We start from the raw sequence: 13,680 nt of genomic DNA, 5'->3' as shown, positions 1-13,680 counted from the left end.
ACTGGGTTACAGTAGTGGTGGCCTTATTGATATTAAATGAAATCTAAAAGACTACTATTTCAACAACAGAGAAGTTAAAGGTAAGAAAAAGAAAGAGAAAGGGAAATTGTTGGCAGAATTTTCAAACCCATCATGTTTTAAGGCAGATTTTCCAAGAAATTGGAAATTAACCTTGCCCTCCTCTTTTTTTCTACTGGGAGAAGCAGTGGTTTGTTCCATTGAGTCTCCAACTGGCTGAGGTCAAAGAGGCTGCTCCAGTTTGAATCACCATTTTAGTTTCTCTAGTCCTTTATCATATTTGAACATCTCGGCTTGAGCACAGGCTCATTGATTGGTGTCAAATGCACATTTTCCAATCTGCTCCAATGGCTCCGTTTTTCCTAAAATAGTGCTTTCTTCCTCCACTCAGCCCAGCCCAGCCCAGACACCAAGCCTGACTTGAGCACAAACTGACTTTCAGACACATCCAATCCATCCATCAGAGAAACTGTCCGTTTGTGGTGTCTGGATTATCATACGAAAGTCAAGGGCAGAAAAGCAGGTTGGGAGAAATTCATAAGGAATGTGTCGCTGTGAACGAGTCACACCCTCCCCTGCGCCCACTCCCTACAGCTCAGGCACAGGCACTGGACTCCATCAGTTATCTTTAGGAGCCTGGGAGTCAGAGGTGAGATGGGGAGAAACAATCCCTGGAGGTTTTATCGGGACCACACGGAGGATTTTTGTTCATTTTTCAAACGATTGACCCTACAATCACTGGATCTGAAATGCCTCTTTTGAAGGAGGTTTGAGAGCCCCTAAGGGCATATCTGGCCTGGTGACCCCTTTGACTTTCAAATCTGACACTCTGCAATGTGACTAGTGTTTATCGGATGCTGTCTATAAGAATATCATCACACGATGACAAAGGGTCTACCTAGGGAGTATGGTTTTACAAGGAGCACTGACCTACCTAATCCTCAAGACAACTAAAAGCTAAAGTTATTCCTGATGACCCTGACTAATGTCACCTAAACTCAAGGATGGTGCTTACCCACAGTTCTTTATCAGAGGCAGTGTATGTGTTACAAAATCTTCATGACCGTGTATACATCATATAGAATACATGCCAACTACACAGCTTTCTAATCCAGCAAGAAGGATGCCCAGGAAGAAGATACACAGACTCAGAATTCACGAGGGACTGTGAAAATTTTCCAAATACCAGAGCAAACCACAAGAGCAAGGGGATAATCCATGAGCAGGATGCGGCACCCACCACACTGACTTGCGCTAGTACCAGAGAGGGCAGAGAGCATCATGCCCCACACTATGTCCCCAAATGCCTATAATTTAAAGACATGTACAAAAAGCTGGTGCAATACAAGGCAGGAGATGCTACCCCCAGGACGGTCTACAAGCCCGGTGGTGATCCAGAGGCAGAAGGTCCAGGTAAAGCTTTCTGAGGACAAAGAATCTGACCTCACTCACAAATCCGGAGAGGGCCAGAAAGTGAGAAGAAAACAGCTGCTTCCTGGGGAACCAGAGTGTGGAAAAACAGACTGTATGTTAACAAGGAAAGAGACTGCTCAAAAGGGCTGGGGTCTCCCCCTCTGAACGCAGTAGCACAGAGTCTGCATTCGTTCTTCCCTTTTCAAAAACAGCAACACTGAACCAAGACAAACACGAACTCTACCTTTGATGAGCCCACGAGACGTGGAACTGTGAACACAAAGGAAGAATGGAGACCAGAAGCAGAGAGAGAATACCACTGGGCTGCCATTTCAGAGGCAGCAAGAAAGGTACCTGACAGTGTGAGGAGCACAGTAAAGAGAACAGAATCAAAACCCCTGGTTTTGAACAACACAGGTTGCAAAATACTCAGCTTGAGCCTGCCTGGATCCTGTTTTGTTCCCAGGAGCAGACGAGGATGAGCTGAATACGGAGCCACACAGACACGTCATGTGCACAGAGAGCAGTCACCAGAATGAAGGAAAACCCCTCCTTCAATACTGATCTCTTCTCTAAAACAACCTCCTACAAATTATAAATAGACAGTCTGGGGGAAATAAAGCGCATCTAATTCAAACCTAAGTCATCAAAAAAAAAAAAAAAAAAGAACTAGTATAGGCACTATCAAAATATTACAAAAAAATTAGGAAAAGAACAGGGAAAATAATGGCAAAGGACACTTTTTGTATCTTGGAGAAGCCATGGAGAAGACACAAAAAATGTGACTAAGTACTTTGCCATGAATTTTTAAGAACTTAATGAAGCAATCACACACACAAAATAAAGCAGGTACGTAAGAGCCCGTGGGAAATGTGGTAGGACAGAAGAAACTAGCAGAAATCTGAAAAGAAGTGAAACTCAGAAATAAATAAATAAAACCATTATAGAAATAAAGGCTAAACTGAAATCAGTACAAGGAAAACAAGACATTCTTAATATGGGAAGGAATAGAAAGGAAAGAGCAATGATAGTAAAAAAAAAAAAAAAAAAAAGAGAAAAAATTAAATGAAAATAAATGAACAGCTTAATGAGATTTAAGAGAAAATGATAGAAAAGGAAGGCTAGCAAAGGACATAAAAGAGTATTTAAAGATATGATTCAATAAATCTTCGTGGAAATAGAAGACTTGGATATATTGGAGGTCACAGAGTACCCAGGGGAAAAACTGACAGACACGACCTAGTACATTTATAAGACTTCACAGACAAAGAATCTTTGGACAGCCAGGTATGATAAGGGTAGGAAGAAACTGGCCTCAGACTTTTAACACTGCATCATTCACTCTGAGAAGACAGCAGGGTGATACCTTTATAGTTAGTCCTCAAGAAACAAAGTGTGACTTGAGAATTTTATACCCAGAAAAACTGTCATTCATTATAATGGTAACAAAGTAACACTTTTGAACATGCAAGAATTTAAGGCATTGTGTTTTCATGAGCCTATCCTGAAGAAACTTTCAGAGGAAGGACTTTCCAGCCACGCAAGAGACAAATGGAAAATGGCAGCAAAGGCCTAGGGAACAACACTGAATCTACTTAAACGTAGGGGTGAGACTAAAACAAGCTGGGATTTATGATTTTAAAATGGGTTGTAAACGTTATAAACCCTGATAGCGTAGATCTGATATAACTCACAGAGGAAGGAGGAAGAAGCTACAGGGTTCATCATCTTCTAGAGATGGGAGGTAAAAAGATAACATTAAAAACTGATAAAAAATATTTATTAACAGCACAAAGGTGAATCCTAAGATAGTATAACCACTGAAATAGAGTCGGGGGAGGTGAAAAGGGAGGGAGCAGAGGAATATACTAAGAGAAGGTGGATCTGACTGCTTTCCTCCCCATTTTCTGTCAAGCCTATGGCATGTAATAACCTCTCACTTTGCTGCTTGCTGCCCCAACACTCACAACATTCACCTACATGCTCATTCAGTCATTCAACAAACATTCACTGACCACCTAATATTTGCTGGTGCTGAGAGTAGAGCAGTGAGCGAAATGGACAAGGTTCCTGCCCTCATGGAGCTTACAGACATTTAACAGAGGGAGACACATTATAAACAAATAGCCATGCAATATCATTTCAAGCAGTGGTGAGCACTGTGAAGAAACATAAAGCTGAGTGAGGACAGAGGCTATAAGGAGGGTGGTGGTAAGATGTTATCAGAGGCCAGAAAGAAAGGATGGGTGAGCCTGGTGAATATCAAAGGGCAAAGCATTCCAAGAAGATGGAACATCAAGGGCAAAGGTCCAGAGGCAGATAAGAACCCAGCAAACGCTGGATCTCATCAGGTCCTCAACTTAGGTAGCCTGGTTTCCCTCCCCACAATTAGGGAGTGTTTTGCTCCCCTCTGGGCATTTGAGTCCTCTCCTCATCAGACAGACAGACACACACACACTCCCTCCACAGTGGCCATCTGCTCTCAATCTGCCTCCCACGCTTCCTACAGCCCTACTCTGCGAAACAGACTCCTCGACCCCTCCCCTCTGTCTTCACCCTCTCTATTCAAGATCCCTAAGGCACCTCGTGGTCTCAGCACCCTTTTCCTTCGGCCTTTACCTGCAAGCCTGGGAAAAAGCTGGAACCTGGGCAGAAAATCAGAGAAAACCAAGCACCTCTAGCAGAGTCAGCTGGTTAAGGGAAACCCAGACACCTTTCACCTAATTGGTTCCAGAGTTTTTTACAAGCCAACTAAAGACTAAACACTGCAGTCTGCTGGAGCTGTTTGAAGCCGGGGAATAGGAGATACCAATTAAAGGGAAATGGTTGTCTGTTATTGATCTTATGTTCGCTCAGCTGGCTGCCAGAGGAGAGGGAAGAAGTTCAAACACAACGCAGACGGTTTTCCTGTCTCTTCTCCAGCGAGACGCTCAATTTGGCATCTACTCCCTAGGCATCTACTAGAACCCAGCAGCCTGGCTGGGGCTTCAGAGAGTGTAGGTGAAGGAAGCGGGGAGGAAGGAGTAAACAATCTGAGAGGCTGCCAAGTGTCTGGCACTGTACCAGCATCTCCACGGATGCTCTCCTGCTGAACTTCTACAAACCCCAGGCATAGGTAATAACAGCAATGCAGGTAAGAAAATGGATCTCAGGTTAACACATCAGAAAAATGTCCAAACCTCACAGCTGAGCTCAAACGCCAGCTATAAAGTGGGAGCCCGCAAGTTTATCCCTACTTACTTTGGGATGTTATGAAACACGCCACGAGAGGATGACAGGAGAAAACACAGCACCGGCGGCCATCTGCTCTGCACGAATTCTGTACTGATCAGAGGCTGAGGCCGTAGCAGGCACAGTTACAACCTAGGGATTGTAGGCTCCATCCAGACATCGGTCAGACAGCTTTGATTCCAGCACATTCCTGCCACCTGGTAACAGGGAAGAACAAATCTGACTCCATATTAGATCTGCTCCTTTAGCGCTAACCCTACGCTGTTTCTGGTGCTCAGTCACACTGGTTCTGCACCTTTTGTAAAAGAATGTTGCCTAGAGCCTGAAATACACAGGACAGCTACTCTCAAGGCTATGACCTGTAAGGGCGTAACACTTTCCCATTCATATAGAGATTAAAAAGTTGCAGAACAGAGGATAACATTTGTCTTGCTGGAGGTTTACAAGAACATTGTGACCTGACCTACAGGGACAGCTGCAAGAACAAACACCAAGAAGTCTGCAACGACCAACCACATCCCCCAAACCTCTTTAGTGTAAAAGGATCCTGAATTCTGACTTGGGGAAGGTGGTTTTCTAGGACATTAGTTCCCCATCTTCTCAGTCTGCTCGCTTTCTGAATAAAGTCTCTATTCGTTGCCCCAACATCTCTTCTCTCAATTCATTGGCCTGTTGTATGGCGAGCAGTACAAACTTGGGTGGTAACAGCCTCAGCCCAGAGCTGCCACACCAGCCCTCCTTACCCACGTCAGGGCCCAGGCCATGCCCAAAGGATGCTGAAACTGGCCAAGGCCACGGGGACCCCCGACAGCTTCATGCCCCAAGTTCGCAGACCATGTTCTGCCACTGATCTTATCGGCCTGGTCCTTCTTTCTTTTCCAACTATTTGAGTCAGCCCAGCCACTTCTGTCTAAAGATTCTTAAGGGCCACGACAGGATTATACCATGGGATACCGGAAGTTATAGGAAAAGAAGAGAGGGAGGGGATATGAGGTGGGGGTGGAGGGTAGAGATAAAGAGGTGAGACCATGTTGGGTCCCTAGGAGAAGAGAGAAAATAATTTGAAGGTTTCTTTATATTCCAAGCAGAAGGCAGACAGAAAATGATAATGAACGCCAATTATCTAGGCCTGCTGAAAAACACTTAAAAAAAAAAAAAAAGGATCAGCGCTTCATTAAAAACACACTTGCTCTCAGCGCAACTTAGGAACAAAGATGATGGGAAGTGAAGTGGCATGTTTTTGAAAAATAAAAACAACACAAAAGGGCTGATGAGAAGCCCTTGAACTCAAGATAACCAAATGGAAATTCAAACAGCTCCATTAAGAAAGGAAGTGCTGAGGCCAAATTTTTGTTGAAGGGGAAGGAGGTCTGCAGAAACCTTGTGTGTGTGGATGGCTCCAGCTACAGTCAGTGTCCCCCTGTTATTACTCAGAAACTCAGTCACTTATTTTTGACAACTCTATGCTAAACTCTGACTGCTAGCAGAGGATTTAGTACCATCTTCGGTGGCAGCTGAAAAGCTGCAGTTTGCAAACAGTTTATGGGGCCCTGCAGAGAGCCGGCTGGGAGAAGTTAAGTTATTTGTTCCTGAAATTTACGTTACTCCATATAACAAGGGACTGACTCCCATTTTATCACAGAAGGTACCAAAAAGGGGTCTGGCACTGCACTGTCTGGACAGAAGGGGAGAAAAACCAATTTCAGATTCCTCGGATGAGATTTTGCTGCATAAGTAAAAGAAGGAATGATTCTCACCATACACTTAGAGGTGAGGTGGTGGCAGTCGGCATGAAACACAAGATGCGTTGCAGTTTTCTGACCGCATGCAATATGAAATCAAGTATCCCAAGGCTGGGAGGCATTTTCATCTGGTGGGTCTCCATATTAGGAAACATCCTCTGGAAAGATGGATGTGACACAGGAGCAAAGGAAGATAGAAACTCTCTGCATCACTGGATTGCAGCTGGCCTGGCATTCGTTATTGTTACCAAAGGCAAGTTCATGTGCCCACCAGACCATGAGGCCAAACAAACTGAAATGTCGAAGTTTGGAGCAGAGAAAGGGTTATCGCAGGGCCAAGAAAGGAGGATGGGATGGCTCATACCCAAGAAAATCCCAAACTCCTGGAAGGATTTCAGCAAAGCCTATTTAAAGCCCAGGTGAGGGAAGGGGTCACAGGGTCCCTGATCAGCTCATGCACAATTCTCCAATTGGCTGATTTTGAGGTAACAGCAGTCAACACTATCAACCCCTAGGCGCCAGAAAGTCTGGGGGCCTCATGCTCTCCATCATCAAGTAGTTAATTTCTTCCCTTTGGTGGTGGTTCTTAGCATCTGAAAAACTCGGTAAATATACATGAGATACTATGATCTGGGTACTTCAGAGAGGAGCTACAGCAGAGGATATGGGGGAGGCGTCTGACCTGGGAAGGCCCCACAGGGTCGTGCTTGGTTATATAGTTAGGATGAAAAGTTAGGGTGCTGAGTGCATGTGACAAGGCCCCAGGGTCAGCCCCCAGGAACCTATCAGCAAATCTCATCTCACCCAAACAGCACATTTTTGTGGACAGAAGGGTTCCTTTGTCTCTGCACGAGCCAAACAAAAATCTAGACTCCCCAACTTTAGAGAAGGCCTCTCCTGTCTTTTTGTCTTCCTGCCATGAGTCACCTTCTCCTTGGCTTACAAGAGAGATCCAGAGCTATCCACCGTGCACACAGCTAACTGTCTGCATTAGCATGACTTTACTATTGTCACTGTTAAAATTCTACTCTTCCAAGAGACTCCTGCTCAGGCAAATAACTTGATTGTTCACTAAAGAAACTTCCTGAAGGACCCATCAACTCTTCCATAAAAAGCATTCCTCAGCAGACAGTTCATGCCCTGAAATTCTTTGGATCCTTTGCCTCAAAGATCTTCGCCTTGCTGTTCCCACGAATCCTCAACACTCACACCAGGATCCTTGCCCCCCATAACCACATCCCCACAGTGAAAGATCTCGATCTGCCTTGAACTAAACTTCCAATTTTCAGCCAATTCCAACCATGCCTTCCCCCTCTTCAATAGCAGCAAAGCTGTCAAGATGCTTTTCTCCCACACTGTACAAATAATAAACTCAGGTGCTGGTGATACTTGGAGACTGGGCATTCAACAAATGCAACTGAAGGGTTAATCGCTTTATCAAAAAGCCAAGCCCTACTCTTTTCACTGGGACATTCTAAAGATTTTTTTCATGAATTCTTCTCTATTGACTCTGATTCTGCAAAATTATTTTGAAACACCTGCATTGTTCTCAGTTAAGGCTCTGAAAGAGGTCTCCTGTCCTCAAGCAGCTAGCAGAAAATTGGGACATATATTCAGTTAATTATTATAACACAAGCCTTTTGAGGAATCTGTGACCCTGGGGTGTGGTCAGACCAACAGCTGAGGATCTCCATCAATAAAGGAGTGGGAAGCAGGATTCAGCTAAAATGACAGTCAAAATGAAGGAAACATCTAAAGATTAAGAAAATTAAAATGACATGTGCAATAACAAAGCCCTACAGAAAACGCCAGCTAGCTCTTCTGTGCCCCACTCAGATTCGTTTCCTGTTCCTGAAACAGCTCTTCACTTTTTGGTAATGTACAAATTTACCTTTGTCTCCTAATAGCAATGAGGCCCTAGAAAGACAGGCTTTGTCTTTAGATTATCTTTATCTTTGTATGGACAGATATGTCTATACAGTCCATGCCCAGGACCTAAGAGGTACTCGTAAATATTTAAAGGATGACTGAGGAACAGAGACCAGGTTGGAGGTTACTGCTGCAGGCTGGCTACCTGGATTCGGCTGATGAACAATTTACAATCAGAGCTGCAAAATTCAGCACCTCCTTCAACCAGGAGCTGCAATAGTGTTTCATGTGCTCACCCTGTCTGCCCAGTACCACCATATACCCCTTGGGACCAGGATCAGTCCATCTCTTCTTTGACAAATGAAATATACATTCAAGCCCAACCATGTTGCTTCCCGACGGCACCATGTCGCACACGGTACTAGAAAAACACCTGCTCCTCACAATACTTCATCTCCCTCCCTGTCCCCCCACCTCCCCTCTACTCCACTCCACTATTCCTCCTCTGCCCCCATCCCACCTCTATTACTGCCTCTACTCTACCTCCATTCCTCCCCTCTTCTGTTTCTGGCCCTCCACGCCATTCCTGCCCCCACCCCACCTTCAACCCTGCTTCCCCACTCTTACTTCCCTTTAGATTTAGCCTTGGCAGAAGACCTAGGCAGAAGGAAGAAAATTCTTCCCCCAGGGAAACTCTGGCATCACAGGGCTATAAGTTCCACGAGGCAGGGATTTTCACCCACTTTGCTCTCTCCTGTATCCCTAGTACCTAGCCAAGTACCCGAGGCCTGCTGAGTGAATGAGTACTTCGTGGCGCCTCACCATGACTGTTTTAGCATTTTTCAGTCTGAATTATAACATCTGATTTATCCATCTGTCTATCCATCTATCCCATCACACTAGGAAAAAACAGTACAGGCCACTTCTTAGTGGCTTTGTGCCTCTGAGTTCAGCACACGCCTGGCACATGGAGGATGTTCATCACTGAGTGAGTAAATGAGAGGGTGAACACGGTATGTTAGCCCTGGGCTCGGCACTCAGTACAGATTCCCAACACATGCATGCACCACTGTAGTCTAGAGGTCTCTACACCAATGAAGAGAATTTTGAAAATGTGACTTAAAAATCTGCTTTAATCCACTAATTGTCCCTCCCCTATTATTTCAAGACTTGCCCACATGCCCCTCTGATGAGTCCTATCTCTGCACTCCACACTTCTTCAAAATAGCCTCCTCCCCTCCTGGCTGGCCATCACTCCCCTAAACAATGCCCTGTTCCTTTGTGAGGCCACTGCAGGACCACCGACCTTTGCCTCTCAGCAGTACAGGGAGCCTGCCTTGTCCATTTCAAATACCAGCAGTGGTTACTTTATAAAAAAATTTTTTTTTGATTTTTGAGGAGGAAGGTAATCATTTTATGTATGTATGTATTTTAAAGGAGGTACAGGGGGTTGAACTCAGGACCTCGCGCATGCTAAGCATGTATCCTACCACTGACCTCTACCCTGCCCCCCAGCAGTGGCTACTTTTTAACACAGAAGTTTCTACAGGGCAGACGGTCAGAGAGCAAACCTCATTTCCTCATAAGGTGAGTGTTGTATTGGAGAGTTAACTTTTCAAGGTTGCTCTATAAGAACAAATTAGTGAAAAATAAATCACAGGTTTGACCAACAATTTGCCATAGAAGCAAAGACACGATGATAAATCTCTGTATACGGCTTAAAAGCCTCATAAAACAATGAAAGAAAAGACCTACAAAACAAGCCTAAGTGTCCTACACACATCAATTATATGGGGGCCGCACAGACCAAAGTTGTCTATTACATCATAAAATTTGACCTAAGATAAATATACTAACTCTAATATGGGCATTAATTAGTTAAACATTTGATTACCAAACCACTTTCCTTGCCGAGTTGAAATCAGCAGGGTTTTTAAGGACTGATTTGGATGCCACAGGACTCATAAATACTCAATGCCCTCTAAGGGGTATAAACAAGATCCTTCTTTTGCTCTCAAATTTCCATGTAACAAAAAAGGCATTTAACATCATCCCACTGTACTATGCAGACTCTAAAAATAGAAATTATGGGGACTATGGGAACACAAAAAACCTTATGATATAACATTTAAAACAAAAAAGCAGAATATGAATATATACGTGCTAATTGGAATAATGTAATTGTGTGTGTAAATTTATATGTCACATTGAAAACAGTTGTGTGAGGATAATGACTCGTGAATGATTTGAAATGATTATTTTATCGCCCAAAATGAAAAGGGGGAGGGGGTTGCTGGGGTCTCCAGATGGACGTAAGAGCTGTGTCTGTGAGAGCAGGCAGATAGCTAGTATAAGCAGAGAAAGGGGGGTACGGGCCAAACGGCAGGAAACTATACATCATGTAAACAACAGGGGTCCTTGAGCAGAAAAAGAAAAGCAGGAACCTCGGGACTGATAAGACATCACACATTTTGGAGTGAAGAGTGTCTTGGAGGCAAAGAAAGGTGGGAAAAGGCAGGAATCTCCAGTGTCCGAATGTAACCTTTTGCTAATTATGCCTGCATTTCAGTAAAATGCACCTTGCAGATTACACATGCCCATCACACACTGACGCCATGACACTTCCAATCAAGACTAAACAAGGACAAAAATCCCTCCTCCCTTCAGGGAGGTGGAATTAGGATGAAAATCAGGGAATACAACCCCAAACCCCTCCCTCCCCAATGAATGTTCCACCCATTCGTTTTTACACCTTGTGTAACCAACTTGCCAAAGAAACTAAGGACAGCTGCTCACCTGAGCCTGCCCACTCCCCCCTTGAGAGCGTACTATCACTTAATAAATCCTCACTTTATTTTCTTGACCTCCATGTCTCCTCTCTGAATTCTTTCTGCGACGAGACAAGAACCTAACTGCGGCAACATGCGTACCATCTGGCTCTGGGGAAATGGGATACCCACTCAAAGGGTCTTGTTTTTTTCCCCTTTAATAAGGACTGACTCAACATTTGCTCCCTGGGTCCTTTCTGATGTTCTCTGTTTATCCTAGTTTGGAGGGGCCCCTGCTCCTCTGAACTAAATTACAGCAAAGCCAAAAGACACTGGAGATGCTAAGCCATTCTCTCCTCCTTCACAGCACACTCAGCTGATAGTTCTGGGCATTTCATCATGGTGAGCTTTGAGGCAATTACCAGGCCTAACAAGCTTCCAAAAGCCGCTGCAAAACACCCTCCCTCTGAATCCCACAAGTAGTTGTAATCCAGACCTCAGCAGGTGGAAGTGGTTAGAAGCCTAATTCGATCACAGCCTTAGAGCAGAATCTCATATACTAGTAACTAACAGAATTCAACTCTTTGCTGGTGAGACTAGAGGATAATTGAATAGTTGGGGTGATTCTGACTTGGCATCGGTACAAGAGTACAAATAGAGGCCCACATAAATATTTAAATGTTGCAAATCAAGCTACCAAATTATTCAGTAAAATGTGTTCTATCCTCCTTCCTTACCAACACACCTTTGTAATGATAAAATATTAAAATGAGTTTAAAGTTACGGTTTTTCTATTATTGAAAGTTACAACATATCAAAGATGAACAAATTTGCAAGTTATTACACGTCTTTGTGTTAATACTCTGACAATGTTGAATGAGCAATACAATAAAAGCATAAATAATTCATAAATTATTTTACCTTTGTTTCATAACATTTATTTAGCATCTCTTCATTTCCGCGAAAGTGCTCATTATGTTGCTAAAAACCGTTTTCAGTATTATGTGTATTCTACTGACAACAGTGATCTAAATGATTAAAAAATAAGAGGTGATTGTATTGTGTATAAAATTTTAATACATTTTTCATTAAAAATTTAAATTACAGTAAATAGAAAAGTTCAAATTTTCTACTAAAATTAAAAGACAAAAATGGTAATTATATTGAATATGTATCAATTTAAACCAGGGTTATTTAAATAAATCTGGTTTTAATGTATTTTTTAATCTAAATTAAATCTAATTAAATGTTTTAAAAATAAGACTATCCCAAATTAGAGCAGTCAGTGCCTTTCTGGTTGCCAAGGTAGAGTCAATTATCACTTAAAACCATACAGAGTTCGGAGTGACATGAAATTCTTAAACACTGAAAAATGTTCTTTCGTCACCCTATGCAACCATCAGGAATCCATGAGTGAAAAGAGTAGGAAACTAACAAAATGACCTCCCGATGCTGAAGCTGTTTGCTGATTCCTTCTGACTCAAAATTCTTGCAACTTCTTCTTCGCTTTTCTCTGGTAAACCCCCATCTCTGCTTTGCTTGCTCAATGGCTTTTTACGCTTTCCACTCCCTATACATTCTTTACCCAGAAGCGCTTATCCTTTAACCCAGAAGCTATATTCCAGAAAGGTGGTCATGGGCTGACAGCCTCAGAAGAACAGTTTCTCCGTGATGCCAGGTGGACTCATCAAGACTGAGAAGAATACAGCACCCCAGAAAAAAGCCCTGTTTTTTTTGTCGTCTTTCTGTTCCACCCAGCCTTTCTATAAAACCTCAGGACCCCAACCCCAAGATGGATTCGCAGTCTCTAAGGCACTAACCTGCTGTGATTCCCCTTTGCCTGGCAAAGCAATAAAGCTGCTCTTTTCTGATTCTCCCAAAGCTCTGTCTCGGAGTCAGAATTCTTTTTTCAGGGCACAGAGGCCAGTTTTCTGGCAACATGAGAACCTCCAGAACCACAAATTGGAACAAAAAGAGAAGCAAGAAAATGGGTGCTCAGCATGACTGGGAAACCAGTATCCATTATGTAAGAATCTACTGCCTCTCTGCTACCTACGAGGAAAAAAATTGACAAGATAATCGATTTGTTTTTTCCTCTTACCTACACACTTCTGGCACTCCAATCTTCTCTGAACACCAAAGCAGAGTCTGACCGCCATTTGCAGTGGTGTAACCCCAAAACCTTCATGACAATCGGGCGCACTCACCTTTTGTTTCAAGGACACGGAGCAAGAGGCTTGGGGAAGCACTTCCCTGGGGCTAGCAGTGCTCATCTCGGTCAAGAAAGCGGAGGTTTCAAGTTAAGGTTCAGGAACCGGATTCCCAGTAGCAGAGCGTCTTGTGTTTACGTGTGATACGCTGGGTCTTCTAAAGCGCAGGCCCAGGACTAGAGCCCGCCGCAGGCTCAGACCTAAGGACCAAACTGCATGACCTCCACCCTACCAAGGCGTGGAGTGAGTCTGAGAGGGAAGCTAAGAGTCTACACCTGTCTCTACGCGTACCAGCCGCCACGTGCCTCTAATAGCACAGCCAATCACCACTCTAGGTGCAGTTTTAGTGTTTCAAGATTCGTATTTTCCTATTTCTTCTACCCATCTATTTCACCTGCTCACCAACTGAACACTCACATGATCTGTTCC

At 43.7% G+C, this 13,680-nt stretch overlaps 1 protein-coding gene across 1 annotated transcript in view; it reads right to left on the bottom strand.

The window, feature by feature from the left end:
* The window catches only part of GPR39 (G protein-coupled receptor 39), a 304,862-nt gene that overhangs the window by 159,305 nt on the left and 131,877 nt on the right, over window positions 1–13,680 (bottom strand). The window lies entirely within an intron of this gene.

Source organism: Camelus bactrianus, chromosome 5 (genome assembly GCF_048773025.1).
Source record: "Camelus bactrianus isolate YW-2024 breed Bactrian camel chromosome 5, ASM4877302v1, whole genome shotgun sequence".
NCBI lineage: Eukaryota > Metazoa > Chordata > Mammalia > Artiodactyla > Camelidae > Camelus > Camelus bactrianus.
This window is presented reverse-complemented; position numbering and strand designations above follow the sequence as displayed.